The 10,944-nt window shown below is 48.5% G+C and overlaps 1 non-coding gene and 1 pseudogene across 1 annotated transcript; one reads left to right on the top strand and one right to left on the bottom strand.

The window, feature by feature from the left end:
* Positions 1-248: 248 nt before the first annotated feature.
* Positions 249-423, top strand: LOC142766547 (U2 spliceosomal RNA; annotated as a pseudogene).
* A 9,742-nt stretch (positions 424-10,165) lies between these two features.
* On the bottom strand, positions 10,166-10,355 carry LOC142766539 (U2 spliceosomal RNA). Its single transcript, XR_012884577.1, has one exon. It is a non-coding gene; the product is annotated as a U2 spliceosomal RNA (small nuclear RNA).
* Between the last annotated feature and the right edge of the window lie 589 nt (positions 10,356-10,944).

Raw genomic sequence — 10,944 nt, 5'->3', positions numbered from 1 at the left:
TGGGCCAGGCAACACCTGTCCTCCTACGTCGCCTCGTTGTCTGACGCCTACTACACGCACTAGTCCGCTCGCTGCTGTACCAGGCGTCCCTGCGATGCCCACACCTTCCTAGTCCTAGTTTCCTTGGTGCAACCACCGGCGTCCGGACTCCATCAGGCTATCCCGGAGCTATGTACAGAACAACCACCTTGTCATCCAGCAGAATTAAGCATTTCTTGCGCTGTCTTGAACATATAAGGTATACACTCTGTTCATATCAGCTTTATATCTGATATGCTTATCAGCTTAATATCTGATATGAATCCCGGATGGATCCAAGGTATTAAACTTAATTTTGTGATGCGGCGGAGTGCTTGAAGGTTGCTTCACCTCCGCCACGGGTTGGCCCGGTATTGCACTACCTCCGGAATCGGCCCAGTCTCTCTGCGAGGGTGAGTTCTATATTATTCTCAAAAAAGAAAGAGCGTCCAGATTTACCAACGATATCGGGTTAAACCGCGTGGGAGCGGTGAGTGTCCGAAGCTTTGGCATCACGCTGCCTCGGCTGACGCTGTGTTCGCGGCCACTCGCCCGCGTGCCCGGGGAGTGCCCTAGCTGTGTTCGTTCACAATTACGATTGTTCAGGGAAAATAAATGTTTTTGTTGAAATTATTAATCGGAGAGACCCATCTTTTTTGTGTTTATGTTAACACGTACGTAGTCTAAGTTTTATTAACTTCCTGCTAACTCATTAAAACTAATGAGTAATTTATTAATACCATTTTCAGAGAAAGGGTAGAAGTGTGTATGTGCCAACCTCTTGCCGTTTTTAGAATTTGCCCATTTCGGGAAAAATAAATAAAACAACTTCTAATGGGTGTTGGTGTTTGTGTTCACAGTTGCAGTGACAAGCGAAGGCATTTTTATTTCACGTCTTCACAAGACGTGTTAACCTGAAGACGCATGCTCTCGCCACGTCTTCGCAAATACACTATTTCCCATCACAAAAATAAAATCGATAAGAACACCACACGACCCACCCCGCACACACCTGCAGCAAGGTGGAGCGGCAAAGCCCCGATTTGATTTTCCTGTGTCCATGAAATGGTCGTTGCCACGCATTCCTGCAGCTACCTCGCTAGTGCCCTCGGCCATCGCCTTGTAATGATGATATGATGATATGTGGGGTTTAACGTCTCAAAACCACCATATGATCATGAGAGACGCCGTAGTGGAGGGCTCCGGAAATTTCGACCACCTGAGGTTCTTAACGTGCACCCTGATCTGAGCAACCGGGCCTACAACATTTCAGAAATGCATCCGAAAAATGCAACTATCGGAAATGAAGGCGCCGCAGCTGGGATTCAATCACACCACGTGCGGGTCAGCAGCCGAGTACCTTATAGCCACTAGATCACCACGGCGGGCATCGCGTGTTTGTAGATCACACACTACATTTCTGGACACCATCCTCATACCAGCTCATCCGTCATAGGCTCTCGTTCATTGCAACAAACTTCCTCGCATGCTCACCTGAATGTAATTGCCAGTTGCTGGAAGTTCCAAGAAAAATTGCACACTAGATGTGCAGACGTGCCACGCACGTACCTGAAACGCTGTGGAACCCAGGACGCGTGAGAACACGCCCCGGCCGGGCTTTGCTGTGCTTTGCCTCTGTACCCACTCATCACTCCTCACAGCTTCACTTAGCGGAATATGTAGAAGTCGAAGCAGCTGACCAACAAACCGGCAGTTCTCCACATTGGGTGTGAGCCACAAGTGAACAAGAACAAGCAACACCAGCGAGCGCAGTGAGGAAGCTATCGTAGTGGGGCAAAATAATCGATGGATATGGCTGCACCTTGCCGCACCGTCGCATTTGTGCAACCACCCGTCTCCCGAAGACCGTCTGTCGCGAGTCTACTCGCACCTCACTCAGCGGAATTCGACTAAAATACTTCTCCACTGATTTCCGCGACCACTTGACGACCACCTCCTGCCGCCTCATATCCGGTCCGATCGACGGAGCGCCGCGCAAGCGCCTCGTACATGCCACCGTAGCACTCCTACCCCTCGAAATCAGCAAAACCTGGACCTTTTCGACAAAGACAAGCAGAGCCTGCCGGCCGGTTGAATGCTTGAGCGACATCGCAGCACCATTTCTCACACTCACGTTCCGTCACCCTCTGCCACATGACCCTTCAATCACCGGTGTGGTGCCGTAGCGCCACCTGTGAGTGACGCACGCACTGAGTGCGCCCTAGTGTGTACTCTCTCAACAGATGTCGTCTGTAACGGCACACACGTGATTGCATGCAGCCAATCACGTGTGTCCGCGTGTCCGTTGCGTGTCGTTCAATAAATGGCGGCTGGCCGGCTCAATCTTTGTTGGGCTTCTGCGGGCTCCGGTCAACTCACTTCTATTGCGCGTGTCGAGGGCGCCTGCCGGCGCACGTTGCGTCTCGCGTTCAGTCGTCAGGCCCTCGCCGTCAGACGCCGCTCATCGACACAACAACATGGCGACGAGGATGTTCTTCGCCTCGGTTCCTACCACGGCTGAAAGAACCCGTGAGTTTCCTGTTACTCCCGCCTGTTTCTGTCCTGTGTGACTCGTCTGGCGTCCGTGAGGCGTAGCGCTCTTTGTGTGCTGACTCTGGCAAGCTCTGGCCTAATCATTCGCCCTTGCTCCGCTCCACACCTCTCTGTACTACCTATCCTGTCGGCATGGCTCTCTTTGAGCACCTTCCTGTCTTCCTCCAGCTGCCGGGGCCGCCCCCGGTTCCATGGACTCATTGGAAAAAATGCAACCAGTCGTAGTCATTGTAGTATGTAACAAGTATAACCTTTTGACCTCCAAGGTGATGCGGTGAGAGATTCCTTCTGTGCATTGTTGAACAACAAAAAATAGTGCTCAATGTACATGCCATAGCTGATACTGGGGTATGAGAGACAGGAGCATTCGGCTTTTAGTTAACGTGCACGCTGCGATCCCCATTAGCAGCCATTGCATGTACATTTAGCACTATCTGAAGGGAAAGGGTTGCTACGTTATACCCGCTGGGTGTAACCACCTTAGTTTTTGAAAGGTTTAGCGAGCGTTGAGCCGCAGTGCCACGAATACAATGAACTAGTATATACCATGAATGAACTTGAGGTAGTTAAAGGTGGGAAGTAGGTACGAAGTGCAAGCCGCAAGAAAGTAAAAGCCGAATTCTCCTGTCTCCCCCGCAGGGGCGCCTGCGCAAGTAGGCGTTTGGTGTGTAGCGACACCACGGACCCGAGCTAACGGGGGAGCTTCGGCTCCCTCCCACGCCTAGCCGTGCGTGGCTTTGCCGTGCCCGGGGAAAAGGGGATCCTGGGGGTTGAGCTGACGCTGGGTGATTGGACCTTTAAGGCCCCCCGGCAGAGGCAACACACCCCTTTGGCCCCGGCTTCACGTAGACGGCACCCCTGGGCTGACCCACCCAGGGGAAATCGGCAGTCGCCTTTTCCTGTCTCCCCCTTACATCTTCGTCTTTTCTCTTACTTTAAATCTTTCCTGTCCTCTACTCTCTTCCGTTGACTTCCGTGTTTCCTGGCGGCAAGGGTTAACCCTGTGATGCTATCCTACCTTGGATACACCATATTCGGTTATAGTGGTGGTGTACAGCTGGCGTCTGCAGGGCCTGTGCTTCCAGACCCTGCAGCGTCCCCTTGTAGGATTCCATGGTGGGTGGCTGGCACCGCTGCCGAAAAGAAACCATTTCTTATGGCTAGTTCCTTCCCCCCACTCCCTGATCGCCCTCAGAAAAGAGGGCGCACCGATGAAGTCTTCCAGTTTTATGGTCACCAGAGAGTATCCTTTCCCCGATTTCACGTTGTCCACGCTGACACACCCGGCAAACCAGTGAGAACAATTTCACCTTTTCTTGTTTCGAAGTATTTGACAGAAATCTTTGGCCTAGGATATAAAGCTTCGAGAATGGCAAGTGGTGACCTCCTGTTGGAGCTCCGCGACCAGAAACAATTTGAAAAATTGCCTAACCTAAAGAAATTTGCAGATACCAAATTAATAGTAACCCCACACCGAACCATGAACACCACCCGTGGCGTTGTCTCAGATGATGACCTGTTAGGGCTGACGGAGGCTGAACTCCTGCAGGGTTTTAGCGAACAGAATGTCATCAATGTGAAACGAATTAGGATGAGGCGCGATTGCAAAGAAATCCAGACTAAGCACTTAATACTTACTTTCAATTCAAGTGTACTGCCCGACTCTGTTGAGGCAGGGTACATCAAGCTTCGAGTGAGGCCATATATACCGAACCCTCTCAGATGTTTTAAATGCCAGCGGTTCGGCCACAGTTCTCAGAACTGCCGAGGCCACCTAACTTGTGCGAAATGCAGTGCTGATGAACACACATCTGATGCTTGTGAAAACTCTCCTCACTGTGTGAACTGTAACGGGGAGCATGCCGCATACTCACGGTCATGCCCCAGCTGGAAAAAAGAAAAGGAAATTGTCACGATTAAAGTAAAACAAAACATTTCATTTAGGGAGGCACGAAGGCAGGTGTCCTACCTGCCAGAAACCAGCTTTGCCGAAGTGGCGCGTCAGGGGGCAGCGCCACGATGGCCCCCGGCGCCTGTCTGGCACACGTGTAGTGAGCCAGCGGTGACGCCATCCGCCCCCACGCGGTTGCAGCCACTGCTGCTCCGCCATCGAAGAAGGACCCACCAACCTCCGGGCTGGGGGCTGCGAAGGCCTTGTCTTTAGAGGCGAGGCCCTCAAAACAACCGCAGCGCTCGCAAGAGCGCTTGTCCAGTGCCTCGCTAGAGGCAATGGACACAACTTCGAGCGTGAGGGCGCAGCAAGCGCCTAAGGATCGGCGCGACTCCGTCGACCGATCCAAAAAAGAAAAATCTCGTGTCACGGCCCCTGGAAAGGGTCCGTGAGCAAATTTTCTATCCTTGAGCACACAGCATAAAACACATCTAAAATGGACACGCAGATTTTACAGTGGAATGTGAGAGGACTTCTCCATAACCTCGATGATATTAGAGAACTCCTTAATAAACATACTCCAAAGGTGCTGTGTGTTCAGGAAACACATCTCAAGTCCACACAAACAAGTTTTCTAAAGCAATCTGCTATCTTCCGCAAAGACCGCGACGACGCTGCCGCCTCGTCGGGCGGTGTCGCTTTAATAGTTGATAAAGGTGGTGCTAGTAAGCAATTAAACCTCCGAACTTCTCTTGAGGCAGTTGCTGTCCGAGCAGTGCTGTTCGGGAAGCTACTAACAATTACTTCTATTTACATTCCTCCGTGCTATCAACTTTCAAAGACAGAATTTCAAAGCTTCATTGATGAACTTCCTCCGCCATTTATAGTCGTTGGTGATCTAAATGCACATAATCCTTTATTGGGCGACTCCCGTTTGGATGCACGAGGACGCCTAATAGAACACTTTCTGTTTTCGTCAGGTGCATGTTTACTTAACAAAAAAGAATCAACATATTATAGCACTACGCACAACACATACTGTTCTATAGACCTGAGTATTGTCTCGAGTACACTAATTCCTTATCTGGAGTGGTCTGTTCTCAAGAACCCCTTTGGGAGTGACCACTTCCCGATAATGTTAAAGTTAACAAAAGAAGATACATGCTCGCCTGACTTTCCTCGCTGGAACACCAAGTCAGCCAACTGGGAACTGTTTCGAGAAATTACATTTTTAGACGGAGATGAGATTGCTGATTTTAATATAGACGATGCTGTAGCATTCCTAACAGGTTTTATTTTTGACGCTGCAGTGACATGTATCAAGCAAACCAACGGAATGACCAATAAACGTCGCATTCCATGGTGGAACGACGATTGTCGGAAAGCGCGCAATAGACAAAATAAAGCTTGGAGACTACTCCGAAATTACCCAACAGCTGAAAAGCTCAACAATTTCAAACAGGTTAAGTCCCAAGCCAGAAGAACGCGTCGTCTTGCAAAGAAAGAAAGTTGGAATAGGTACATCTCCGGTATAAATTCTTACTCCGACGAAACGAAGGTTTGGAATAGGGTAAACAAGTTAATGGGTCGGGAGACACACCCCCTACCTTTGGTAAATAGCCGAGGGGAGAGCCTGGAGGAGCAGGCGGACTGCCTAGGCGAACACTTTGAATGCGTCTCAAGTGCATCAAACTATACAGAAACGTTCTTAAAATTCAAAGAACGCGAAGAGCGACAGCCCCTTATACGTAAACGTCCATCCAGTGAGTCTTACAACTGCCCATTTACATTAGCTGAACTTAAGGCATCTCTTGCGTGCTGCAACAACTCAGCGCCAGGTGTTGATCGTATAACATACGAAATGGTCAAGTACCTTCACCCCGAAGCACTAAAAACACTCCTAACTCTCTTCAATAACATGTGGGCAGTTGGGTATATTCCATTGTCATGGAAAGAAGCTATAGTCATCCCAGTACTTAAACAAGGCAAAGATCCGTCTTTGGCCGCCAGCTACAGGCCAATAGCGCTAACAAGCTGTCTATGCAAACTATATGAGAAAATGATAAACCGGCGCTTAATCCACTTTTTAGAAAGTAACAGTATACTAGACCCCCTTCAGTGTGGTTTCAGAGAGGAGAGGTCGACAACAGACCACCTTGTTCGCATAGAGACATACATCAGAGATGCATTTATTCATAGGCAGTTTGTACATTCCGTATTCCTAGATTTAGAGAAGGCGTATGACACCACATGGCGATTTGGGATTCTCCGCGATCTTGTCACCATGGGCATCCGTGGGAACATGCTAAACACAATTAAAAGTTACCTGTCGAACCGAACCTTTCGCGTAAAAGTGGGAAATGCTCTCTCTAGAACTTTTACCCAAGAGACTGGTGTTCCACAAGGGGGCGTGCTTAGTTGCACACTCTTTATTGTAAAAATGAACTCCCTGCAGTCAGTCATTCCAAGTGCGATGTTTTATTCCGTGTATGTTGATGATGTGCAGATGAGTTTCAAATCATGCAATATATCTGTCTGCGAACGACAAGTGCAGCTTGGAATGAATAAATTCTCTAAATGGGCGGATGAAAATGGTTTTAAAATAAACACGAAGAAAAGTACTTGCATACTTTTCTCCAACAAACGAGGGGTAATGCCACAACCAAATGTTGCGATCAAGGGAGACCAACTCTCTGTAAGCAGCGAGCATAAATTCCTGGGAACCACTTTAGATTGTAAACTTACGTTTATTCCCCATATTAAATATGTCAAAATGAAATGTTTGAAAGCGATGAACGTCCTAAAACTCTTGTCACGTACAACATGGGGTAGTGATCGAAAGTGCCTCTTGAAGTAATACAAAAGCCTTGTCGGGGCGCGCCTTGATTATGCCTCTATAATTTATCATTCCGCAACGCCAAGTGCATTAAAAATCCTAGACCCCGTTTACTATCTGGGTATCCGACTTGCAACCGGTGCTTTCAGGACAAGCCCGATCCAGAGCCTCTATGTAGAGTCGAATCAGTGGTCACTTCACCTGCAGCGATCCTATAGCAGTTTCACATATTTTATAAAGGTACGTGCAAACATCAAGCATCCATCTTATTCAACTATAAACGATATGACCGCTGCCACCCTCTTCCATAATCGACCCACAGTGAGAAAGCCGTTCTCCTTGCGTGTGAGAAACTTATGTGAGGAAATGGGTGTTCCGCTGCTGGAACTCTGTCCTACGCCCACAGGGATACTTTTACCGCCGTGGCAGTGGCAGCTTATACACTGTGACACCTCATTTGTTGAGATCACTAAACACGCACCAGAAGCACATATTAAAATGCATTTCCGAGAACTCCAGTCCAACTACTCATGCGTAGAGTTTTATACTGACGCTTCTAAGTCGCATGCAGGGGTGGTTTATGCAGCCGTCGGACCATCCTTTTCGGAATCCGGCGTGCTGCACCCAGAAACAAGTATATTTACGGCTGAGGGTTATGCACTATTGTCCGCTGTGAGCATATACGGAAATCAAACATACAAAAATCAATTATATTCACAGACTCGTTAAGCCTCGTAAATGCATTAAGATCCCTTTTCAGATTCAGAAATCCGATAATAATTGAGCTATATTCTGTTCTGTGTTCAGCGTATATGTCCAAACCGCATATTACTATTTGCTGGGTACCTGGCCATAGAAGTATCGAGGGCAATGTGTTAGCTGACCAAATGGCCACGTCAATTATAATGCGCGCTATTAACCCCACCGCTACTGTCCCTGCAACAGATCTAAAACCCTTTCTACCAAAGAAACTGCGAAACCACTGGCAACGCTTGTGGGACAGAGAAATAAATAATAAGCTTCATTTGATTAAGCCGCGGTTGGGTTACTGGCCCTCCGCTACAAGAACACGGCGAACTGATGTCCTATTCTGTCGCCTCAGAATAGGACACACTTAAGGTACTCATAACTTTCTTCTGACTGGCGATGAACCTCCTACTTGTGGAAGATGTGGTGACAGGCTAACCGTCCTCCACGTCCTCCTGGAGTGTGCGGAAGCTGAAAGGGAGAGAAAGAAATATTTTGCTTTAGCATACCGCTATAATCTTCCTTTACATCCGATTATGTTTCTCGGTGAAGAGCCGCTTTTTAATACAAAATCAGTTTTAAGCTTTTTAAAGGAAGTAGTACTGAATGTGTTTAGTCCAACATTGAATGTTTTTAGCCCAACAGGTTCATAGCACATCCTCTGTTCAGAGGATGCTGCTGTGTTAGCAGATTTCAATGAGCCCAGGCCTCCATGCTCTTGTTTTAAGGGCTCTGTCGAGGCACTGGTGCTCCATGCCAAGTTTTTATTTGACATACTTGTCACTATGAAATCATTTTATGTCTCCATAGCTCACATCATTTGTCATTGCCTTAATTTTACGATATGTATATTTTTACACACCTACAGCGACTGTTTTTTAGGCCCATTTACAGCCACGTCACATTTGTTTTATCTACACTGCACATCCCACAATTCATTATCATCGCTCTGGCGCTCTTTTGCCATATCTGGCCCTTGCGCCAATAAACACCACTAATCATCAATTCTCCTGTCTCTCATTTCCCATGCAGCCATTGGCATGTACATTGAGCTCTACCTGCCAGGAAAATGTTTCTATGTTATACTGGCTGGGCGTAACCTCCTAGGATTTAGAAAGGTTAAGCGAGTGTTGGGCCGCAGTGCCATGAATACAGTGAACTAGTATATACCATGAACTAGAGGTGGTTAAAGGTGGGAAGTAGACCCGAAGTGCAAGCTGTTAGAAAGTGTGCGTGTGCCACCTCTCGTTTAGTCCTTGGAATGTCCGCTGGATGGCGGTGTTTCTATACGGGGAATATATGATGAAAAGATGCGAGATGGTGGTACTTGGAGTGTTGAATAGATGGACGAACGGACACACAAACAGATGCATGAATGGACGCATGAACGGACGCAGGGGCAGATGCATGGACGAACGCAGGAACGGACGCGCGCACGGACGGGCGGATGGAGGAATGGACGGTCGCACAGACGGAAGGAAGCAAGAACGAATGGACGGACGAATGCTTCTCCCCACTCTCCATCATTCACTCCGTGGATACGCTGCCAATTTTTTGTGATGTGTAATAGTGTAGATGCGAAGACGTGGCGAGAACACGCGTCTTCAGGTTAACACGTCTCGTGAAGACGTGAAATAAAAATGCCTTCGCTTGTCACTACAAATGTGAAGACAAACACCAACACCCATTAGAAGCTGTTTTATTTATTTTTTTCCGAAATGGGCCAATTCCAAAAACGGCAAGAGCTTGGCACATACACACTTCTACCTTTCTTCTGAAAATGGTAATATTGAATTACTCATTAGTTTTAATGAGCTAGTAAGGATGTTAAAAACTTGGAGTATGTACGTGTGAACATAAAAACAAAAAAGTCGGGTCGTTTCGATTGCGAAATTTCCACAAAAACACTTATTTTCCCTGAACAATCTTAACTGTGAATGAACACAGCTAGCGCACTCTCCGGGCACGCGGGCGAGTGGCCGCGAATACCGCGTCAGCCGAGGCAGCGTGACACCAAAGCTTCGGACACTCGCCGCACCCACGCGGTTTACCCCGATATCATTGGTAAATCCGGACACTCTTTCTTTTATTAAGAATAATGTAGAACTCACCCCCGCAGGGGTGAGTGGGCCGATCGCGGAGGTAATGCAATACCGGGTCAACCCATGGCGGAGGTGAAGCAACCTTCAAGCACTCCGCCGCATCACAAAAATAAGTTTATTATCTTGGATCTATATGGGATCCATATCAGATATTAAGCTGATAACAACAGAGTGTATCCTTTATTATGTTCAAGACTGTGCAAGAAATGTCTTAAGTCTGCCGGATGACAAGGTGGTTGGTCTGTAAATAGCTCCAGGACGGCCTGATGAAGTTAGGACGCGGGTGGTTGCACCAAGAACACTAGGGCTAGGAAGTTGTGGGCATCGCAGGAACGCCTGGTACAGCAGCGAGCGGACTAGTGCATGTGGTAGGCGTCAGGCAACGAGGCGATGTAGGAGAGGAGGTGTTGCCTGGCCCAGTGGTCCTTTAACTGCGTGCATGTCCCACATGGGTATGGTAGATGGCGCGAGACGCTGCCACTACCTTGCTCACAGAGTTTTTTCATGAGACGCTGGTAGCGTAGGGAGCACAGGCGCAGGAGGACGCGGTCATTGGGCGGGTCCCATGCGCCGAGAGCCCCGACGATGATGGCGGCCACCGTAATTCTCTGGTAGCGGTGACGCAGGTAGTCGCCGACGGGTTGGTAGCGGGCGAGCTTGTCGTTTCGCGCGTCGGTAAAGCCTCCGGTATGTTTTCAAACGAGCAAGCCACGTCGATCACCAGGGCATCTTCCCCGCGAACCAGGACAAGGTCAGGACGCAATCCGGTGTCGCCGACTGGCCAGTTCTCGAACGCC

This window comes from Rhipicephalus microplus, chromosome 6 (assembly GCF_043290135.1).
Source record: "Rhipicephalus microplus isolate Deutch F79 chromosome 6, USDA_Rmic, whole genome shotgun sequence".
Classification (NCBI taxonomy): domain Eukaryota; kingdom Metazoa; phylum Arthropoda; class Arachnida; order Ixodida; family Ixodidae; genus Rhipicephalus; species Rhipicephalus microplus.
Note: the sequence above shows the minus strand (reverse complement) of the source record. Positions and strands in the feature narration are given on the sequence as shown.